At 39.7% G+C, this 23,588-nt stretch overlaps 1 protein-coding gene and 1 long non-coding RNA gene across 2 annotated transcripts in view; one reads left to right on the forward strand and one right to left on the reverse strand.

Annotated features, from left to right (window-relative positions):
• Positions 1-5,247, forward strand: part of LOC107697482 (A-kinase anchor protein 7-like) — a 30,987-nt gene extending 25,740 nt beyond the window's left edge. The window contains exon 6 of the mRNA XM_016498290.1: positions 4,758-5,247. The gene's annotated coding sequence lies outside the window, so the exon portion shown is untranslated. The remainder of the gene's footprint in view (positions 1-4,757) is intronic.
• Positions 5,248-16,286: 11,039 nt separating this feature from the next.
• On the reverse strand, positions 16,287-17,776 carry LOC107697501 (uncharacterized). Its single transcript, XR_001635201.1, has 3 exons — positions 17,765-17,776; positions 17,057-17,062; positions 16,287-16,359 (listed from the first exon to the last, which is right to left on the reverse strand). It is a non-coding gene; the product is annotated as an uncharacterized LOC107697501 (long non-coding RNA).
• Between the last annotated feature and the right edge of the window lie 5,812 nt (positions 17,777-23,588).

Raw genomic sequence — 23,588 nt, forward strand, 5'->3', positions numbered from 1 at the left:
GTGTGTGTGTGTGTGTGTGTACTTGTGTGTGTGTGTGTTCATGTAAGGTCAGATTTGATTACCTTGTGCGGCTCTCCAGAGATACAGCACACACAGATAAGAGCTCCCAAACTCACAGAGCTCTCAGCGGCACACCAAAAATAATGTTGGACACGACTGTGTATGATTTGCAGTTTTTGTGAATCTTATTCGAGCTGAAGCTGATTTGCCAAACTTTCAGATTTGACACTAAACTAAAAAGCATTATGAATCACCAACAAAGATCTGTTTCCAGACTGAAGGCTTGTTCACACAAACAAACACCAGCGCTTCAGTCAGCAGCAGCAGTCGACCGAGAGGGATTTTATGATGGCCAGTGCTGATATCAGAGAGAGCCAGGTGGATGATGATGACCGATAGAAAGCTGATGTATCAGGGTGTGTTTGCACGACAGCAGTGGACTAAAAATGGACGCTGTTGGAAATGAACCCCATTCACACTGATCTGTGAGAACGACTAAAAGGCTAGGCCAGTAGCTGGCAATGTCACTTTGGAAAGAAACTCACACATGCATATAGACTAAACATGTAATTTGCATGACGTCACCATTTTCACAAATTAGCATTTTTGTAGTTAACGCGGACATAATCACTGTTTTCACAATCACCACAATTTTCAAAAACTGGCACTTTGAACTCCATTTTCAAGAGTTTGTGTTTTCAGACTCCCCAACAGCCAGAGCACACAACACGTTTTCCGTTTTTAGTTGAGACCAGTGTCATGTAAACACCGCCTCATATTACATTTGGAGTCACAGAAATTACAATATAGCATCTTTTCAATTCTGTAATCCCATTATTATATTTTTCACAAATGAAGAAATTATAATTATATATAATTATAATTTTAATTCTATAATACTTTTTCATTTACCATTTAGTTTTTTGTTTAACATTTCTGTCTTGTAATTTATTAACCAGAACTGTTAAACACAGACAGTGAGCTAATGAAGATGGAGCTCCTGTGTGTCTGTGTGACAATCTCAGCGCTGTCAAAATAAAAGTCCCGCTTCTGTCACTTATTGGCCAAACAGAAAATGTATTGGCCGATGTTGATAATTAAAAAATGGCACATACTGACAATTGTCAATTCAAGTTAAATATGGTTGAGAATTGTTAATTAAGGTCTTGGACACCAAGAGCGAGACAAATTGTAGATGAAAGGCCTGTTCACACCAGGAGCAAGACAATATTGTCAAACTGAATGAAAACCAGCTTCACTCCAGTTCAATAGATGGGGCTAATTAACAACCAAATTGACTCCAGTGCATTAGATGGCTGTAAAAATTGGCTTTTTTACCCCATTTAGGCAATGGCCATTCTGGAAACATGTCACAGTTGCACTGGAGAACCAAAAAAACAGCTCTGCACGGTGCCTTAAAACTGCTGCTGTGAACACCAGCAGCTTCTGACCATGTAAACCATATGAGTACACTGACGAAAAAAAGGTTGATTGGTTATATACTTAACTCATATGAGCATTATAAGCAGCGCATAATGGTATAAAGATTAATTAAACAAATTTGGAAATGTGAAAAGCAAAGGCCATGATAGGGCATGCTTATTTGTGGGCAGGTTATGTTGTAACAGTTTTGGCATCATTGGCTCTCAGGCAGTGGATTTGTGGGCTGTTACTCAGAGATTACTGGCCATGCACCAGCACCGTTTCACTGGAATTGAGTTCCTGAAATAGCAGCTGGCGCTTTGCTTTTTAAATTGGGTGGAAGACAAACAAACAGGCCATCCTGAATGTACATTGTTCCTCGATGGGAAGCACTGGTGGATTAGAGGTGAGACGGCTGATAACTGATCTCTCCAGCACAGATCCTGACCCCAGGCCCACAGGAGAGAGACAGGAGATGAGGCTTCCTGAGGAAATGCCTTCAGAGAAACACAGACATTCATTCTTCATGCTCACAAATCAGTGTCTGAACCGGTGATTAAAGAGCGAAAACAACATAAAACTTACTTGAGGAGTTGCTTCAGGATATTATTTTAGAGCATATGTGACCCTGGAGCACAAAAGCAGTCTTAAGTCGCTGGGGTATATTTGTAGCAATAGCCAACAATACATTGTATGGGTCAAAATGATTGATTTTTCTTTTATGCCAAAAATCATTAGGATATTAAGTAAAGATCATGTTCCATGAAGATATTTTGTAAATTTCCAACCATAAATATATCAAAACTAAATTTTTGATTAGTAATATGCATTGCTAAGAACTTAATTTGGACAACTTTAAAGACGATTTTCTCAATATTTAGATTTTTTTTGCACCCTCAGATTCCAGATTTTCAAATAGTTGTATCTCAGCCAAATATTGTCCTATCCACAAAAAAAGTATGCATCTAACCGTTCAGTAAAGCTTGGACAACAAGGCTTCTCAGTGCAGTGATTTGCTTGGCTGTTTGGCCTGTCAGTTATTTATCTGTAGTAGGGTCAATTTATTGTCTCAGTGATTAAGAAAGAGTTGTTAGGAAAGTTTTTCCCAGATTGACTTCACAAGAATCGCACGCTGAAGCTGGTGGCTGGTGAGAAGAATGTGTGAGATGTGAGATCTGGACTGTAGATGTTCAAAGAGTCAAACATAGTGCACGAAGTGATTTAAAGCATGCATTGATTGATTGGATGTTGTAAATGTATGCATCGGCTGATGTGTTGCTTCTCAGTTTTTTAACTGTATTTGAAGTGTGTCTCAAAGGCTTTCTGATGCTCAAGCAGATCAATGTTATGAAAGCATCCCAGTGTTTTAATGTGACTCTGCAAGATTTAAGAACGTTTAATAGCCAGAATCTGTTTCAGGCGAGAATAACAGTCACTGGAGAGGCTGTTGTTGTGTTTTGGCCTGTGATTTGATGGATGATTCAATTAACACCAGTCAGTTATTGTTGTTGTTGTAAACAAGGCTCACAGTACACAGTGATATGAGTATCAAATCAATTAAAGCTTATCAAATAAAGCTGCACAATTAAACAAGTAATGGAGATAATGATGCAGTTCATCGTGAAGTGTTGATTGCTGCGCTGCTTTCAGATCTACTTCTCTTGTATCAGTGGATTGTGTTTATAACGTGTTTTTGCTCTAGTTGAGCAACGAGTGATGTGATGACAGCGGAGAATCAGGCTTTAAATGAGTGTCAGGAACTACAGCTGCTCTTATTCTAATCACCCAGGAGTAGATGTGGCGATTTTCAACATTTAATCATCACAATTACAGTATCAAGGGAAAGAATCAATCAAGCAATGCCATTATTGTTATGCTTGTGGAGCTGTAGGATCAAAGCCGTGGTAATTGTGGAGAAATCTACAGAACATGATCTGGAGACCGCTAATCAGTGGATCTGATGTGAGTGAGACGGTGAATCAGCAGCGTCTCGTCCTGCTTCATCACCCCATCTGTGTGATTCTGATGGTTTATGATGCTCAGATTGTGAGGAAATCACTTCAGGCTGCTAAATATGTTGTTTATCTTGCAGATCTTCTGCAAAGCAGGCAGCGTGCCACTCGGACAAGTACGTGTTCCTCCCTTCATGTCTCTGTGTAGTGTACTTCAACCCCTCACTACCCTACTACTGAGGGACTAGACGCAGATTCACCCCACTGTGTTTGCAGTAGTCAAAAACCGTCATCTTATTCATTATTTGAGGGATGCACGATATATCGCTGACCAAATCAGTATTTTAACTTCTGGTTCGGCTTGATATGCTGGAAGCAGATATTATCACAGCTTATTGTGTCTGTTTTAGCCAACAGTGAGCCAGGTTACAGAAGTACTGTAGGAGGCACAACATGTGTGAAAGTAATGTTTTGCTTCCTGATTTAAGCAAGTACAAGTCTAGATTGTTGATCCAGTCTAATATACAAAATGGTATATATTTATGATATTGTCAAAATTACAGTAAATTATTTTACTGTCAAATTTAAAACAAATGTACTAAACATTATGACAATTATATATCAGTATATATATATTTAAAGAAATTAATACTTTTGTCCATCAAGGATGCATTCAATTGATCAAAAGTGACATTTATAATGTTACAAAAGATATCTATTTCAAATAAATGTTGCTCTTTTCAACTTTCTATGCATCTGTGAATCCTGAACAATAACATGCATCACAGTTTCCACACAAATATTGTGCAGCACAACTGTTTTCAACATTGATAATAATCAGAAATGTTTCTTGAGCAGCAAATCAGCATATTAGAATGATTTCTGAAGATCATATGACACTGAAGACTGGAGTAATGATGCTGAAAATACAGCTTTGATCACAGAAATAAATTACAGTTTAACAGATATTCACATAGAAAACAGCTATTTTAAGCTGTAATAATATTTCACATTTTTACATTTTTTTATGGTATTTTTGATCAAATAAATGCACCCTTGGAGAGCAGAAGAGATGTCTTTCAAAAACAAACAAAATCATACTTTTTCCAAACAATAATGTGTTTATCGGTTCTCAGCAGAATTATTACTGGCATCAGCCCAAATGTCAATATCTGTGCATCCCTACATTATCCCTGTTGATATTCCTGTTTATATCAATCTAATGATGAACTAAATATCTGAAGGCTGAGAAAGAGCTTTAGTTGTGATTGTGACGGTCCTCATTCACACCTGTAACCTGAGGCAGACGTGTGTGATCATCAGATCTGTGTGTGTGTGTTTATTGATTCCTCTGTGTGTGTGTGTGTGTGTGTGTGTGTGTAGGTGTTAAGAAGGCCCCGGCGCCGGACGATGAGGAGTTAGTGAGTCTGAGTAAGCGGCTGGTGGAAGATGCTGTGTTGCGGGCCGTGCAGCAGTACATGGAGGAAACTCAGCAGAACGGCGCTGCGCCGAGAGACCAGGCTCCACCGGGGGCCGCCAGCAAACTCAACACCACCAAATGAGCGCGAGCGCCCTGAGCCGTCCCCCGAGCCGACCGCTGGAGAGCCACGCCTCCACCTGCCAGCGGCGCCAGAGCGCAGCCGAGAGCGATTGAGCTGAAGAGAAGGGCTGTGGAGATCAGGCCGGATCTCTGGACAAACACAACACTCAATCTGAACTTTATTTCCCTGCCTTCCCCGTCCTGCATCACTCCTGTCTGTATGAATTGGTAACACTTTATTGTGATGATCCCTTTTGAGCATTCTGTTGATTAGGGCTGGGAAAATAAATCGATGCATCGCGAATCGAGAAATGATTCCGCATCGATTCTGAGATTTTCTGAATGCATCGCGATTCTTTCTCGAGTTGATCCTGAGCTTAGTTTTGAACGGCAGATGGCACTGCATGCTTTAGAAACAGCCGGATTCTGCTTGTTTTCAAATCCTTGCACACACTCGAACCTAAAATAATCATTCATAAAATTCGAAAAGGTTGAAGCGAATCACAAGGGTGTTCACAGTGGACTGTGTTTACATTAATCTGGCGTCATAAAAGCATTCTGAGCCGAGGTGAAATTACAGACTCAGCGAACGCACAAGTGCTCTTCAGTGCTCTTCTTCATGAGCGCTTGAGTGTGCGGATGAAAACTAGAGTAGAGCGCCATCTGCTGTTAAAATCTAAGCTCAGAATCGATTCCAGAGAGAATCACGATGCTTTCGGAAGATCTCAGAACTCCAGAATCCTCAGATTCTGCATCGATTTATCGTCGCAGACCTACTGTTGACTATAAGTAGCTTTGAACCTACAGGTCACCTAACTCTCATTAGAGTATTAGTAGACTGTCTGCTTAATGTCTGATATCTAGTGCTGTCAAACGATTAATCGCAATTAATCGCATTCAAAATAAAAGTTTCTGTTTACATAGTATATGTGTGTGTGTATATTTATTATGTATATATATAAATACAAACACATGCATGTATATATTTAAGAAAAATGTTACATTTATATATGAAATATATTTATAAATAGTATAAATTATAGGAATGTAAATATATACATGTAAATATTTTCAATATATATACTGTGTGTGTGTGTGTGTGTGTGTGTGTCTTTATATACACATAATAAATAAACACAACACACACACATATATTATGTAAACAAAAACTTTTATTTTTTGGCAACACTGCTAGTGATAACTCTTTATTGTGATGGTGTCCCAGCAGACATTCTTCTGACTATATATAACTTTGCAAGTACATGTCAACTTATCCTAACCCTAACCCTACCAGTCTACTAATACTCTACTAACACTCCAGTGAGAGTTAATTGATATGTAGGTGCAATGTTGCTTATAGTCAATGGAATATGTTAAAGGGAGCATCAAAATAAAGTGAAACCTTTGACTTTATTTGTGACGGATCCTTCAGAGAACACCGCTGTAGTGTCCGGAGGCGCTTGAGTCAGTCAGTGTTGCTTTGTCATCTTCACATCTGACAATCCCAGCGAACTGCTCAGTCTGACTGCTCATGAACTGCAGGCCTGAAGCCCGATCCAAAGCCAGAGCCGTCAGAACCGCTGTTCGATCTGCTGTGTTTGTGTGTGTGTAACCCTGCATACGTGTGTGTCAGATGATGGTGTGTGTGTGTGTGTGTGTTGTTTGTGCCGTAGGGTGTGCGTTTGCTCAGAGCAGAATGGATCAGGAAAGAGAGTGCAGGCGGACGCAGGTAGAGGCCATAAAGACACTGTTAGCACAGGAAAACATTCGAGCTACATTCGGCCGTCAGAGGAAGTCCACACTGAAGCTCATGGACACACACAACCATCTCAAAGTAAATCACACACAGACCTTCACCAACGTGCAAACCAGCAGAACATCTCTCTCACACACATACATTAGTTCATACTGACACGAGGCCGGCCTGAAGTAAGCTTAATGTATGATTTTTGAGGGAATTAAAATGTATATGAGCTGATTTGAGCGTTTGATGTCTGTAATGCTTCAGATAAGCAGCCACAGTGACCTTAGAGAAATCACACCTTGTTACATTGCTGAAGAACATGCCCTTTCAGTTTCGTTTCATTCACAGATGCGCATTTTCACCAAAATGTGTCTTTTTATGCTCCCTGTCCTGATCTTTCTTGAGTTCGGCCGTATTGATGCCGACGCACTGTGATGTCATCGTCTAACGTTTGGTTTCCCACTTTTTTTACTCTTGAAAATAAAGGAGGAGATGACAGCGAGTGGACGTGACTCATTCTCTCCGCGGCTCTGTGTTAATGATGGAGGGGGAGGTTGTTCTCATGCTGTAGATCAGTCTTGTGTCTCAGAGTCATGTTGGCAGGGTTTTTCTGAGAGCAACGCCTCCGACTTTACGTTTGACTATTTTTCTCTCATCCTCTGAAATAAGCATATTGCCTGGCGTCTGCTGAGCGTGAGAGAAATCAAAGCACAAGCCTCGACTCATCCGAGGCTCTGGAGTTCTGACACGAGATCGAGAGGTTTATTCGAGGTGAAGCCGTCACTGGCAGAAACGACATTGAGTTTCTTAAGCCCTATTTGGTAATTATTTCTGTAGAAGAATGAGTGCATGGATAAAACTCAGGAATTCAGATGCCAAATAATTCACTGAGGACAAGTTTTTAGGACTTAAAAAAAAAAGAAGAAATCTGATGAATTGGACGTTCACTTCTCTCATGGTGAATTCTCCACATAATATGTATATAATATACAGTTTGTGTCAAATGTTTTATGTAAAACTAAAATTGTCAAATTAAAACAACTGTTATTTATTGAGAGTCATATAAACGTACACTTTATTTTTTAAAGAAATTAATACTTTTATTTATGTTACAAAATATTTCTATTTCAAATAAATGCTGTTCTTTTGAACTTTCTATTCATCTGTGAATCATGAGAAATAACATGCATCACAGTTTCCACACAAATATTGTGCAGCACAACTGTTTTCAACATTGATAATAATCAGAAATGTTTCTTGAGCAGCAAATCAGCATATTAGAATGATTTCTGAAGATCATGTGACACTGAAGACTGCAGTAATGATGCTGAAAATACAGCTGCGCATCACAGGAATACATTACAGTTTAACAGAGATTCACATAGAAAACAGCTGTTTTAATGTTAAATGGTCATGTTGCTTATAAAGGCTCCTTTGAACAGTTCACATGATTCGCCTCTTGAGGTGTTTTCTTTCTTTCTTAAAATCTGTGCTGACGATCTCTCCAAAACAGTCCTTCATTACACCCAAAATACACAAACGCTTACAGTGACACAGCACACAGAGCTCAAATGGAAGAGGATGCCAGACCATGTAAAAACAGGACGCAGTTTGGCCCAGAAGTTTTTTCCTGAGACATGGGAGGAAGGTTTTCAATTCAAGCCACAATTAAATCACCTGTCCACTGCCCGTGGGAGCTGCGTGAAGTCCCTCTGAGAAATAATCTCCATCTCTAACAAGGGCTGGAGCCCACGAGTGTGTCAGAAGAGACTGTAGAGTGAGTGTTAGAGCTGTCATAGCTGCTATTACAGTCATTCTGAATGTGTATGGTCCATTCTCTGCCTGATTTTTATGGTTTCATTTGAAACGGTTTCTTCTGAACTGTCAATAAATCACTGACTGAAGGCTCGAAGTACCACAGAGCAGCTCTTCCCAAAAGAATATACAGTCTGATGTGTGTAAAATTTGATACATTGTGTAATAAATCACACAATTCAATAAAAAAAACAAAAAAACAATTTACATTAATACTGTTAATATGTATTATAATATGTGACCCTGGAGCACAAAAGCAGTGTTAAGTCGCTGGGGTATATTTGTAGCAATAGCCAACAATACACTGTATGGGTCAAAATTATAGATTTTTCTTTTATGCCAAAAATCATTAGGATATTAAGTAAAGATCATGTTCCATGAAGATATTTTGTAAATTTCCTACTGTAAATATATTAAAACTTAATTTTTGATTAGTAATATGCATTGCTAAGAACTTCATTTGGACAACTTTAAAGATGATTTTCTCAATATTTAGATTTTTTTTGCAGATCTTCAAATAGTTGTATCTCAGACAAATATTGTCCTATCCTAACAAACCATACATCAATGGAAAGCTTATTTATTTATTAATCAATTTTATAAAATTGACTCTTATGACTGGTTTTGTGGTCCAGGGTCACATATGTATGTATAAATTCACATTTCTCTTTCAAAACATGTTTTGTGCAACAATCATTTGAAGTGTTTTGTGGCTGAAGATCAGTTCAAACAGAGCTTTACAGTAAACATTACAAAACAGCACATTATTACAGTCAGTGTTCAAAGAAAATTTGGCTGCTGAAAATTCAGCCTCGCATCAGTAATAAATTACATTTTACAATATATTCACATTGAAAAGTTATAAATTGTAATCCTATTTCACAATATTACAGTTTTTACTGCATGTTTGATCAAACAAATGCAGCCTTGGTGTTTGGATGTTTTATAAAAATGAATTTACATATGACGGCTGATACTGTGTACTTTTCTATCAAGACCAATATATGTTCTTTAAAAACTGATCACTAGAACAATTGATAAGAGCTGAACGTTTAGGCCGATGTAAGTGTAAATATGGTGAAATACTGATGAACAGAAACTTAAACCACTCAAACCACACGATCAAAACATGCTGTGTGAGGTCAGAAAGATGAAGCCACTGTTTTAATGCCACGAACTGAACAGAGAATGAAGGAACAAAGATAAATTGTGCATGATCTGAGCTCTTAATTGAACCAAAGGTCAGTTTTCTGTGAGCAATACTCAACACAAAGCGTGACTTTGGTACAAACTACTGTATATCTAATCATAATCACAGCTGCCATAAACACATACTGATGCATTAATGAGTATCTGTCCTCTGTCAGCATCATAAACTCATTGATTCTAATCTTCAGTCAGTGTGATTCACAGCTGAATTATGATACATGCAACTAAACATTTATGGTTCCACCTTTGAACGAAGATGTGAGTTTGATGTCAGGTTGTTCTGGAGAATCTCTGGCCTCAGCCTATTATTAATATCCATCTCATGTTGCACTTCCACTGGCACGAAGCGAGCATTTTCAATTCATTCCTATGGAAGTTGAGCTTAAACGCTCACGTGGTGCATTATGGGATTGAAAGAGTTGAGCGGCCGAGAGCGGCAAAAAGGTTGGGCATTCCTCGACTTTATGCAAATATCAAACGGAAAACGCCGACAACCAATTGATGTGAAAAGTAGGCAAGGCAAGATTTTGACGTATGTTATTGTTTCCCAGTGTTTGCTGAACTGGTGGATTACTGAGCTGAAATCACTTGTCGTTGAAAAAGTAAATGCACTTTGCATGCTTTCATTATAACCGCCGTTAAAGAAGAAGATGAAATGCAAACAGGGTGTAAATGTTGTTTTAAGAGGCGTGCTCTGCCCTAAATCTGACACGCTCCAAAGCAGTGGCGTTGCACAGATTTGACGCTGTAGTGGAAACGCACCGTAAGTTGATCTGTCACTCTTTTAAATCTTTAGGAAAATGTGATGTTGCACACAAATTGCTCATAGTTATTTTGGAGGAATAGCTGTACCTGTTCACATGTAATTTAGCTGTTTTATCCAAAGTGCATGCAAAATCCTGTCATGTGAAGTCTGTGTGTGATTTTCCCAAATGTACTTTCTAAACCAGGTTGTTTTCTTTTAAAGCTGCTCTTCGCTGGGAATGTTTGATTGGCAGGTGAGTAGGCAGAGCTTCACATGGTCCAGGACACGTTCAGGACGGATGGACATTTAAGTGTTTCTGATGACCTCATATGTGGATTCAGTGATCATGAAAGGTTTTAGACCGTGTTTACACCTGTATTCAGAGCTGATCACTTGTGACTGGATCATAAACAAGCACTTATTAACAAGAGGAAAGAGGGCCATAAACAGACACACAGATCAGTCTGCGTTTATTAATAAGGTGTATGAATCTCTGCATACAAAATATTATAAAATTTAAAAAATTAAGATTTTTTTTTAACTGAAGTGAGATAAATGTCAAAAGGTCAAACTGAATATTATATGTGACCCTGGACCACAAAACCAGTCTTAAGGGTCAATTTTTCGAAATTGAGATTCATGCATCATCATCATCTTAATAAATAAGCTTTCCATTGATGTATGGTTTGTTAGAATAGGACAATATTTGGCTGAGAGACAACTATTTGAAAATCTGGAATCTGAGGGTGCAAAAAAATCAAAATATTGAGAAAATCATCTTTAAAGTTGTCCAAATTAAGTTCTTAGCAATGCATATTACTAATCAAAAATTAAGTTTTGATATATTTACAGTAGGAAATTTACAAAATATCTTCATGGAACATGATCATTACTTAATATCCTAATGATTTTTGGCATAAAAGAAAAATGTATCATTTTGACCCATACGATGTATTGTTGGCTATTGCTACAAATATACCCCAGCGACTTAAGACTGCTTTTGTGCTGCAGGGACACATATATAAGCTTGTTTCTATTTATTTTTAGGAGGAAATTTTGCAACCTTGTTACCATATTTTGGGGCATGTCTGTGTACAGTTTGTATTGTTATAAAAAATACTACAAAAAATAAAATTTAAACATCAAATTGAAATACTTTTTTTTTTCATTTCCTGGCTGTCACACATTTAAAGAATGTTACATTTTATTGTAATGGCCAAAACTATGCAATAGCAAAGCTGCACTTAAAAATCTAAACAGATAAATATGTTTTTCGTAATTAATTCAGTATTTTACTGCAGTGAAGCTGGAAACAGGGTCGTGGATTTCAGACACACAGTTTTCCTTTCTTCCACATTTTCAAGGCATTTGTAACCTTAACAATAATGTGTCTGAAATACCAAAGCAACAACCAGCGGTGTAAATATTTTACTATCTTACCTTGCCAGATCTCTAAAGGGCATTTCCCCAGCTTCATCTTTACTGCAGAAATAACTGCAAATATGCACACAGATGAGCTGAATAAAGCCTTCATGCCCTCTGATGTCTTTATTTGTTTTCAGTTATTCATGAGGAGAAACTTCATTGGACATGAATGTTTTAAAGCTCATATTTTCCTCAGACAGGTAATGGCGCTGGGTTTGTTTGTTTGTGACTGCTGGGAAACGTCTCAGGTTACTTATGTAACCATGGTTCCCTGAGTAGGGAACGAGACACTGCGTCCTCTAGGGGCCTCTATGGGGAACGCCTCGTCGTGACCCGTGTCTGAAGCATACATTGAAAAAACACCAACTCGTAGGCCGGCGACAGCCATGACGTCACTAACGGTGCGATTATAGTATAAATAGGTGCCGGGAGCACACATCATTCACTTCTTCGTCTGAAGCTTGCGTCCGCAGCATGGCAAGAAACCTAGAGGGCTTACTTACCTTCTGGACATATAACGACGAGTGAAACACTGCAAGTCTAGCACCCGGTTTCTGAACCCAGCAGCGGGGGTGCCCACCGAGGACCTACCCTAGAAAGGGACAGAAACACACAGGTCGCGGGAAACACTGCAAAGTAACTAGCAGAAGGGTTATACACACAACCACCAGTTCATTATTTATATATTTATAAATACATATATTTAGACATGGATCGTTTTTTTCTTGGAAATGCAGGCTTCAAACAGAACAGTCAATGAAGACGAAGAAGAGAATGATGTGTGCTCCCGGCGCCTATTTATACTATAGTCACACCGGTAGTGACGTCATGGCTGTCGCCGGCCAACGAGTTGGTGTTTTTTCAATGTATGCTTCAGACACGGGTCACGACGAGGCGTTCCCCATAGCGGCCCCTAGAGGACGCAGTTCGAAGTTCCCATGAAGGGGAACTGCTGCATTACTCTGTTACCAAACACACAGGCTACATTTTAAAAAGCTGCAAATCAGGCAGGCTGTTCCTCACCTGTCTTGTTCATAATAACTATAAAATCGATCTGTCATGTAATTACTGCTGCTCCTACAAAGCTGTGAGGAGGTCCATTGGGCAGCGTGTGCGGTGCGGGAAGAGTAGCTGCTGTGTTCATGTGCTTGTAATTACACAGCATGATGTCCAAGAGAGAAAAACTTCAGCTCTGATGCCTGACAGTGCAGATACAACACATGCTCTGCTCCAATACAAGCTCAATGGACTACTGCTGCAAATCACTTCCACTGGAGCCTTTAGATGAACACAAACGCAAATCCTGCTCTCAGTAATGCACTTACAGTGGAGGTCAATGGGGCAGGTGTACCAGAGGAATTAAAAGCACAAATGTCAAGCTGGTATGTTTGTTAAAGAGATAGTTCACCCCAAAAAAATGAAAATTTGCTGTTAATTTGCTCACACATAGGCCATGCAAAATGTAAGCGACTTATTTCTTCAGCAGAACAGAAAAGAAGATTTTTAGCTGAAACTGTGCTCCTTGGTGATTCATAACATTCAAGTCAGCAGCTGCCCATCTTTGAGAATTAAAAAAAGCATATCGGGCAACAAAATTAATTACCATGGCTCCTGGCGATGGGTCTGGGCAAGAAACTGAACATTATTCACAACATTATTACCTGTAATCCAGAGCCTCAGGCAAATGGGGAAATACGATTCAGTTGGATTCAATGAACTAGTTCAAAACACTGATTCACCAGCAAACATGTAATGCTGTGATGTATGTGCAATTATATTATTAAAGCACCCCATAATGATATGAAACATGGATATATTACATGTCTAAAGCATATAAAGTTTATCAGCTCGACTTTTTACTTAATGAGAAACCATAAAACAATCATTTGGCCCCTTCATTCAAGTGTTTGTCTGAAAGTGAGTTTTGATTGAGTAACTTATAGATCTGTGCTGCTTGAGTCACGAACTGTTCAAATGATTGAGTCTGATTTGGTGAACTGGTTCAACTATTTTTTTTTTTTTAATTCTCAAAGCTAAGCGGCCGCATTTTATGAATCTCCAAGGAGCACGATTTCAGCTAAAAATCTTCTTTACTGTTCTACTGAAGAACTAGATCTCGAATGGCATGAACGTGAGTAAATTAACAGCACATTTTATTTTTGGGTGAACTATCCCTTTAGCATTATGATTTAAATTTAAATTGTTATTCATTACAAATCTTCCCCCAGACATTTATCAGTTTCTTAGCTGTTCCTGCTCTTTTGTGCCTTACCCTTGTGAAAATTAACCATAGTTTTATTATGGTAAAAGTGTAGTAACCATGTTTTTTTAGCGTATTGATTACTGTTTGTATAACCACAGTTTTACTACAAATACCATATTTATACTATGGTTAGTGTTACAAAATTAATTTGTGGTTACCATGGTTTAACTATGGTAACCATGGTTTTTGTTTTATTTGTAGTAAACCATGGTTAATTTTCGTAAACATCACTGTAATGGACAGCCTGTCATGGTTTACTTCTGTCATGGTTTCTGATTCAGTGTACTGAAGGCATTTGATACTATCAAGTGATCAAGTTTTTGATACTAAAGGAGAGCCTGAGAAAACAGCACAGAGAGATAGTTTTCAAAACAGCTGATATTATTCTACTGAAACATTAGACTGACTAAATATCTTCTTAAGCTCTAAAATGTCCCAAAAATCCTTTGACCCACAGTGTGAGTCCTGAACAAAGCAATGTTTCTTATCAGAGTGCTTTAGTGAAGCCATTGACAGTATATAAAGCTGCATAATGCAACTCCACAGTATATCATGCTCAGGCCATCCATGTGTATTAGTTTGACTCACAGCTCATAATGAGAGACAGAGATGTAAAAAGACAAATAGAGCGAGTCTGACAGTCAGTACAGAAAAACTGTCTTTGGTGACGTTAGCGTCTAACAAAGCAGTCGCCCAATATCTGACAAGCACACATTGACTTTAAACCCATTAACTCATAGTTACAGTTCCTCCGTCTGGCCTGTTGACCTCGAATTACTGTCCTCATGCAGAATAGAGCTGTCATCATTATCAGAGAGCGGTCAGCCAGGCCTCCTTCATGAATGAGATAAAGCCATTCTCATGTAAATTGCTGCATTCGGTTGACATTTGCTAATTATTTCTGTGAACGATTAACCCAGATTCATCATGAATGAATCGTTTGATCTGTTCTCTGCAGTCCCTCAGCTCATCTTCTGTGGACGTGCTCACCGGCTCCACAAACAGCTGCTGACTGTCTCAACACTCGTTTCTCATTTGACATGCAAGCGTTGCATTATGCTGTTCCAGACACCTGCCCAACACACACTCACTCACGCTGGATTCATTCTTAAACTGCTTTGACAGTATTTCATATGTTCTTGCACACAGTATGGGCATTTTCTGTCATACTTCAAGCGAAAATCACTTGAATACTTTCCAGAAAATGTTGCTCTGTTTAGACCTTCAAATTACCATTGGTCTGGGGTGATGATGTCACATGTGGCTGTGGCTCAGTTGCTCCACCTTCTTTGACATGAAAATCTTCTCCGGTTCATTTCCTTCGGTTCAGTCCATCAAGGTGAGAGACCAGTAAAACCATGAACACATTAGAGAACTGTTTTAGAGATAAAACCAAATTTGTAATTTTAACTGAAAGCAACATTGACACAGAGCTGGTGCAAACATACGCACATCACTATGATCAGATGCTTTCTTAACTGCTGTTTTCTCACCACTGTCATTTTTGTTGTGTGTTTATTTTTTAGAGGAAACCTAGATCTTTATAAAGCTGTTTAGAGGTGGTAAACCACACTGTAGTAACAATAAACCAGCTTCCATGTTCCAAAATCCATCTTATGCTAATATTACATCATGTTTTCAATTCCAGTTTTTGTTTTGTAGTTTTCATAGAAGACGATTGGTGTACTGTAAATTATGTACTATTTAAACTGCAATAGACTTAAAATTACTGTCCGGCTTTCCCTGAAGACACAGTTCATGTAACAATTTAGTTTAGGGACCAATTTTCTCTAGTAACTAGCTGCTTATTAGCATGCGTATTGCTAGCATATTGGCTGTTTATTAGTACGTATAAAGCACATATTAATGTCTTATTCTCAGTGTTGGGGAAGCTACTCTGAAACTGTAGCTTGACCAGCTACAAGCTACTAGTAAATTAAAGTAATTAAGCTACATTCAAGCTACCCTTTTGAAAAAGTATCTATAGCTACCCTACAAGTTTCTATCAAAAAGTAGCTAGCTACATTGAAAATACTTTCAATTTTTTATTATTATTAATTATTAATTAATTGTATTTTTTACAGTTACCATTACAAATAACTAAATAATTGTTAATGAAGAATTAAAATGAAGTTATAAGTAAAATATAATGAAGATATAAGTAAAATATTTGGAGTTTAAAACAACATATTGTAATGCAATCAAGATTTCAAAGAGTAGGGTGAATTCAGATTGATTGGGACACTGACATGTGGCCAAGTATGGTGACCCATACTCGGAATTAGTGCTCTGCATTTATCCCATCCAAAGTGCACACACACAGCAGTGAACACACACCGTGAACACACACCCAGAGCAGTGGGCAGCCATTTTTTGCTGCGGCGCCCGGGGAGCAGTTGGGGGTTCGGTGCCTTGCTCAAGGGCACCTCAGTCGTGGTATTGAAGGTGGAAGAGAGCGCTGTACATTCACTCCCCCCACCTACAATCCCTGCCGGTACGAGACTTGAACCCGCAACCTTTGGGTTATGAGTCCGACTCTCTAACCATTAGGCCACGACGATTCATCGTGCAGCCCTAGATTAGACCCTTCCTATCAGAGCAGGCCACACAACTCCTTGTCCAAGCTCTTGTTCTCTCCAGGATGGACTATTGTAATGCTCTCTTGGCAGGCCTTCCAGCATGTACTATCAAGCCATGTACCATCGAGTCATCATCAACGAGCCGAAGAAAGCCCATGTCAGACCTCTCTTCATCAGTATGCACTGGCTGTCAATAGTCGCTTGCATCAAATTCAAGGTACTGATGCTTGCCTACAAGATAACCACTGGCTCAGCACCAATATACCTAAACTCGCTAGTTCAGACTTATGCACTCTCCAGAAGCTTGCGTTCTGCAGGTGAACGAAGCCATCGCAAAAAGGTACAAAATCACTCTCACAGACCTTTTCCTGGACAGTTCCCAGCTGGTGGAACGACCTGCCTATCTCAATTTGAGCAGCCAAGTATTTAGCCATTTTCAAAAAACATCAAAAGACACATCTTTTTCATCAGCACCTGACCTATTAATACAAGCATTTACCTATTCTATTCTATTCTATTCATGTTTTATCATTTATTTAATAAAAACCTTGCTATGTATACTGTGCTAGACTAACTTGTCTGTGAGACTTGTCACAGCAGTCGTATACTGTTGCCCTCATGTTGGTCTGATTGCTTCTATTGTTCTCCTCATTTGTAAATTGACTGATGATGACTTCTATAATTTGTGGGTTCTTTGATGACTGCATAGTCCAATGCGAGAAGCACGCTGTCTTTTACAGACAGGGCTTGTAAAAAAATTCTCCAGGTTGTCTGGTTGAACAAGCATGGCCTGCTTTCTCTTTTTGCTTTTGCCTTTGGACAGACAGTGTTCAGTTTTCTTGCTCTCATAACTCAGTACTCCATTCTGACAAAGTTACTGCCAAACTATGTGATTCATTGCATTAGTTTCCAAAGTTGTGGGCTGTATCGCAAACTTCTTAAGGAAGGCTTTTACTTGGTCTTTCAGACACTTTTTTGGCCTCCTGCAGAACAGTGGCAGATATGTAATTGACCACACAGTATCTTGGAAGCACATGGAATGCGATTTGCTGGCATTCCGATAACATGACCAAGCCATCTCAGTTGGTAAAGTATTATGGTTGCTTATATACTCCAGCAGTTATGTGGCACTCAATCTTGCCATGTCATTTTGAGGATGCGCTGCAGGTACTTGATGTGGAAGGATTTCAATATCTTTAGGTGTCGAGCCATAATCCAGGTTTCACAGTCATATAGGAGGGTGGAGATATAGATTGCCTGAGCTCTTTCAGACGAAGCAGTTGCGTTTCATATTCCGGTTTCTTAAGCTCAAGATCTAGCTCTTTCAAACTAACAGTTACCATTGGATCTAACTGAAAAGCTTTTTTACAGCTTACCGAATAAACTTCGCCGGTTAACTCCTCTCCATCAGACTCTGCCTCAGAACTTCTAGTTACGGCATGTTCAGTCAAAATACCAGTCTCTACTACCCTAGTGTACAACTCATCTTTAATAACCTGCTTTCTCCCCCCTTTAGAAACAGTTATATTAAAGAAATCCGCTATCTGTATCAGGTCTATTTTCCTACACCGTTCAAATTCTCTCAGCGTAGGCGAAAGAGTGAACTTAACTGAATCAAAATCCATCCTAAAACCCTATAACCTTCCTCCACATCAACGGTTCAAAACAGCCAAGCAAAGGTTTTGAAGATGAATATAACGATTTAAACAAACGAATGGGCCAATTGTCACAAACAAACGAACCCACACTTACCATGAGCAGACCAATTCCAATTATCACGTACGGACGAATCGAACAAGCAGACAGATTTTTTTTTATCCGATTTTTTACAGATAAACAAACCCACAATTTTCATAAACGAACAACTGGACAAACAGACAAGCCCTCAATTTGCCACGCATCACATGCGGACAATTCGTTACAAACCTTTTGTAAGGAGCCTTTAACTCATTACGACGAGCCTTCAATTGTCACAATCCGGGTGTCACGATCGGACGAGCCCCCAATTGTTACGTTCTCCCCAGTCTAGGGTTGGGGATAACGAACAAGTAATTTAGAATAAAGATAATTGAGCAACAATACCCGCCCCTCTCCTGTCCCAGCTCACACACGGAAACACAACGGAGCAAGAGTAAATCAAACAATAAGCTTTTAATTCACAAAGTATCATATAACAGGAAGCGTGAATCTTCAGGAGGGGTCAAGGCCAAAATAACAAACAAAAGAAGAACTAACTAAAACATTAATTAGACAGTAACTTACCTAACAAATCAAAACCCAAACAAGATACAATACTCTCCCCTTAATCCCTAGCTGTCAATAAACAGGAGATAACAAGGGATCATAAAGTAAATGGCAACCTCCTCCCTACGGCTTCCGAAACAAACACATATGAATAACACCGGAACAAAAGACTCTCACTCAGAATGGCAGCAACCCGTCACCTATCACAAGACCACAGGTGCATTGAATGTCTGGGGCAGGAGACGGTGGGCAGTAACGGCAACGACCAACACCGCAGAGCTCAGCACGCCGCTCTCCACACGCGCCCTCTCCCTGCTCTGCTCGCGTACAATGCTCACGCTCACTCGGGCTCAGTGCTCCTCTCTTCTCCTCTTCTTTCTCAGCTTTTAACCACTCTCACTCATCCACGTAATCAGCTGCAGCTGCGTCCAATCAACACTGCAAGCAGAGTGAAAGGGAGAAAGAGAGAGAGAGACGGGAAACGACACAATGCATAGAACATCTCTGCACATTGACCAATCAGAATAAACAATAAAAACACTTATGTCCGGAGGACGTAACAGTGTAGATGTATGTAGATGTAATTTGGTGTTGCTGAACACTCTTTTCCTCAGTCTTCCAAATGTTGATGCAGCCTGCTTGATCCTCTACTGAACATCTTGATCCATGCTACAGTCCCAACATAAATAACTGCCAAGGTATTTGAAGTATGGCACTATAGTGAATGGGAATGAATAGTGAATACTGAAGGTATTTGTAGAGTATCTGATGAACATTGACTGAGGACTTCTGTTTTCTTGATATTTACAGCTAGTCCCATCCTGCTGTATGCTCTATTAGCAGCTTTAAGAATGGACTGCAAACCTTCTGGAGTATGTGATACTTGGGCACAATCATCCGCATTCTGCAATTCCAGCACACAAACCAGCTGAAGCGTAGTAAATGCCTGTAACCTCCTGATGTTAAAGAGGTTACCAGCGAATCTATAACTCCGCTTTCTTCTTCCACATCTTTATACAGAAGCTTTGTTAACACACATTAAGAAGATATTGAATAAGACTGGTGTAATAACACAGCCCTGCCTTACTCCAGTGCCTACTGCAAAGGGAGCAGATTCTAATCCACCCAATATCAATTTGTCAGTCATCCAATCATGAAACTGTCGCAAGATGGTGGTAAACTTTACAGAGCTTTCAAAATGCAAAGGCTCTTTCCATAGAAGATCGCGATGTACAGTTTCAAAAGCCTTGGAAAGATCCACAAAAGCAATTAACAGGTTCTTGTGTTGTTTGCAACATTTCTCTTCAAGCTGGCGTGAGTAAATATCATAGCCACTGTACTTCGACTTGCTCTGAAACAACTTTGAGATTCCGTCAATAGATACAGAAATAGTATTGACAAATCAATGGAGCATGACCTTTGCCAGAACTTTGCCTGCAGCTGAAAGGAGTGAGATCCCCCTCCTATTTTCACAGATGGATCAGTCGCCCTTGTTTTCATAAATTGTGGCAATATTTGCATCCTTCCAATGTTGGGGAATATTTTCTTGCTGCCACACTAGGGTAATGAACTGATGGATTGCCCTTGTGCAGAGTTACCCTCTTTCCTTCAGGAGCACAGCAGGAATAAAACAAGGTCCAGGGGACTTTTCAGTTCCTTTGTTGCAGCATACGCTTCATAAAACGAAGGCAGTGCATCAAGACTTTATGCTTGGAAGAGTTGGTAATACCTCCAGTACTGCAAGATCAACTGATGCCTTCTGGTCTAATAAGGCTTGAAAATGCTCTCCTATCTTTGAACAATGCCTGCTTGGTCCTTACTGATGGTCAGCTCATTAGCTGTTCTTAAAAGGCAGAAAGAGTGAGATCCTGGACCATAAATGGCCTTCTCCTTGCACTGTAAAAAAAAATATGCATATCATGCTTGTCTGCATAAGATTGTATCTATTGAGCTTTAGACGCCCACCATTGATTCTGCAGTTGCCACAAGGTCAGTTGCATTACTTTTCTCTGTTCATGCCAGACCTTCTTTAATGGTTCAGACGATTGATTATTAAGGTAGGCTTTGTGGGCACTGTGCATTTTTTCAAAGAAGGGTGGAAATACGTGTGGAATTTTGATCAAGCCAATCCTGATTTCTTTTTTTTTTTTGAGCTTATACCAATTGATTCAACTGCTGCATCTTTAAGTAATGTACTTATAAAGCTCCATTTACTGTCAATTGCCTCTTCATTTGTCAGTAGAAGCTCAATGTCAAGTAGCTTATTAACAACAGAGTGTTGATAGTTAATTATTCCATTCCAAATGTCACTATTTTTTCCCACTCTTGCATTGAAATCACCCAGCAGCAAGATTTTGTTGCCAAATGGAGCTGTCCCAAGGGCCTCATCCTGTTTCTAATAAAAGCTACCCTTCACCCTGTTCTGATGGAAGACTCTGTGCATAAGCACTGAATATAGTGAAAGCATTGGCATTTTTAAAAAGTCATGCGAACATATTTACTCCATGAACATGGAAAACAGCGATAGAGGCATTTGCCTGTTGTCTGCAGTGTTGTTTTCTTTTCTCAGCCTCGATTATATGTAACAATTTAAGTTGTCATAGAAGATTTAGTCAGATTTTCATGCTCCTTCAATCATGTAAATTGTGGGTTTACATTCCATCTCCGTTATCACGAAACGCACAACACACAACATAAACAGCTCAGATCACAGTGTCCTCCATTCACCGGTCGTTGTCGTTTGCAAATGCCACGCATAAAGATGTTGCTGTTGGCTGCTTCAGAGTTCTTGCTACCGGTGCGAATGCAAGCAGGAAAATGGCCCAAGGGGGAAATTAGTTCTCTAGGAACGACCCTACTGGGGTCTAAATTCCTAGAACTACATGGTGCAAAAGCCCCTCATGTAGATCTTGACCTCCCATAGGATACCCTCTCCAGAATAATGTATAACCCTCAACTTTAGAGGTCCTTCACCCAAAAGTCTAGTCTCACTTAGCGCAACTATGTCAATGTTATAACACTTGAGTTGAGCAGCGACCAATGCTGTCCTTCGACTAGGCAAGTTCGGTCCTAGAGAGCCGCAGTCCTGCAGAGTTCAGCTCCAACCCTGAAAAAAAAGCTCACCTGCCTATAGCCTTAGTAATCCTGAAGACATTGATTAGCTTGTTCAGGTGTGTTTGATTAGGGTTGGAGCTGAACTCTGCAGAACTGAACTTGCCTACCCCTGGACTAGGCCGATTAGTGCCATGATTTAAATCCAGGAGAGTTCTAACATTCCACGTTGCTGTGCATAATGGCATATATTTCTTTTGGATGTTGCGGCCACTGAGACAGAATGACCCGATAGGTGTGGCATCCTATCCAGGTTTGGTCTGAGTGGGCAATGTTTGGATAACCTTTTCTAGATCCTTCCCTAATAGGGGTGAGCAATGCGATTCATTTATAGAGCTGCTCAGAAACACAGGGGTCTGCCGAGAGCAGCTGATGCTCATTCCAGCTGCTAGCAACCATATACAGTGCCTTGCGAAAGTATTCATACCCCTTAATTTTTTTCACGTTTTGTTATGTTGCTGCCTTATGTTAAACTGCTTTAAATTACTTTTTTTCCACATCAATCTACACTCCATACACTAAATTGGTAAAGCAAAAAATCGATTTTTAACATCTTTGCAAAATTATTGAAAATAAAAAACTTAAATTATTCCATTGCATAAGTATTCATACCCTTATCTGGGACAGTTGACATTCATATTGCTTGTAGATGTTACTACACTTCGGGTGAAGTTAACCTGTGGCAAATTCAATTGAATGGGTATGATTTGGAAAGGCACACACGTCTTGATAAAAGGTCTAACAGCTGATAATGCATATCAGAGCAAAAACCAAGCCCTGAGGTCAAAAGAACTGCCTGTAGAGCTCAGAAACAGGTTTGCATCAAGCCACACACCTGTGGAAGATTTCAGAAAAAAATTCTGCTTCATTGAAGGTTCACAGAAGCATGTAGTCTCTGTTACCCTTAATAGAAGTTTGAAACAACCAGGACTCTTCCTAGAGCTGGCCTCCTGGCCAAACTGAGCAACTGATGGAGAAGGGCTTTGGTTAGTGTGGTGACCAAGAAGATGGTGGTCACTCTAGTTGAGCGCCATGATCATATATAAATATGGGGAAACTTACAGAAGGACAAACATCACTGCAACACTCCACCAATCCAGTCTTTATGGCAGTGTGGCCAAACTCAATCCTCTCCTCAGTGGAGACACATGAAAACACACTTGGAATTTGCAAAACGGCACCTAAAGGACCCTCAGACTCTGAGAAACAAGATTCTCTGGTCTGACTGGTCTGATTTCTAAGCATCATGTTTGAAGGAAACCAGCTCCACTCATCAGCTGCAGAGTAGCATCCCAAGCATCCCAAGTGCTGGTAGCAGCCTCATGCTGTGGGGCTGTTTTTCAGCGGCAGGGTCTGAGATTCGTCAGAGTAGAAGACAAGCTCAATGCACCAAAATATTGAGATAGCCTTAATGAAAACCCAGTCCAGAGCATTCAGAACCTCAGACTGGGCAGAAGGTTCACCTTCCAACAGGACAATGACCCTTAGCACACAGCCAGAGTGGCTTATAGACAACTCTGTGAATGTCCTTGAGTGGCC

Source organism: Sinocyclocheilus anshuiensis, unplaced genomic scaffold (assembly GCF_001515605.1).
Source record: "Sinocyclocheilus anshuiensis isolate Anshui unplaced genomic scaffold, SAMN03320099.WGS_v1.1 scaffold1452, whole genome shotgun sequence".
NCBI lineage: Eukaryota > Metazoa > Chordata > Actinopteri > Cypriniformes > Cyprinidae > Sinocyclocheilus > Sinocyclocheilus anshuiensis.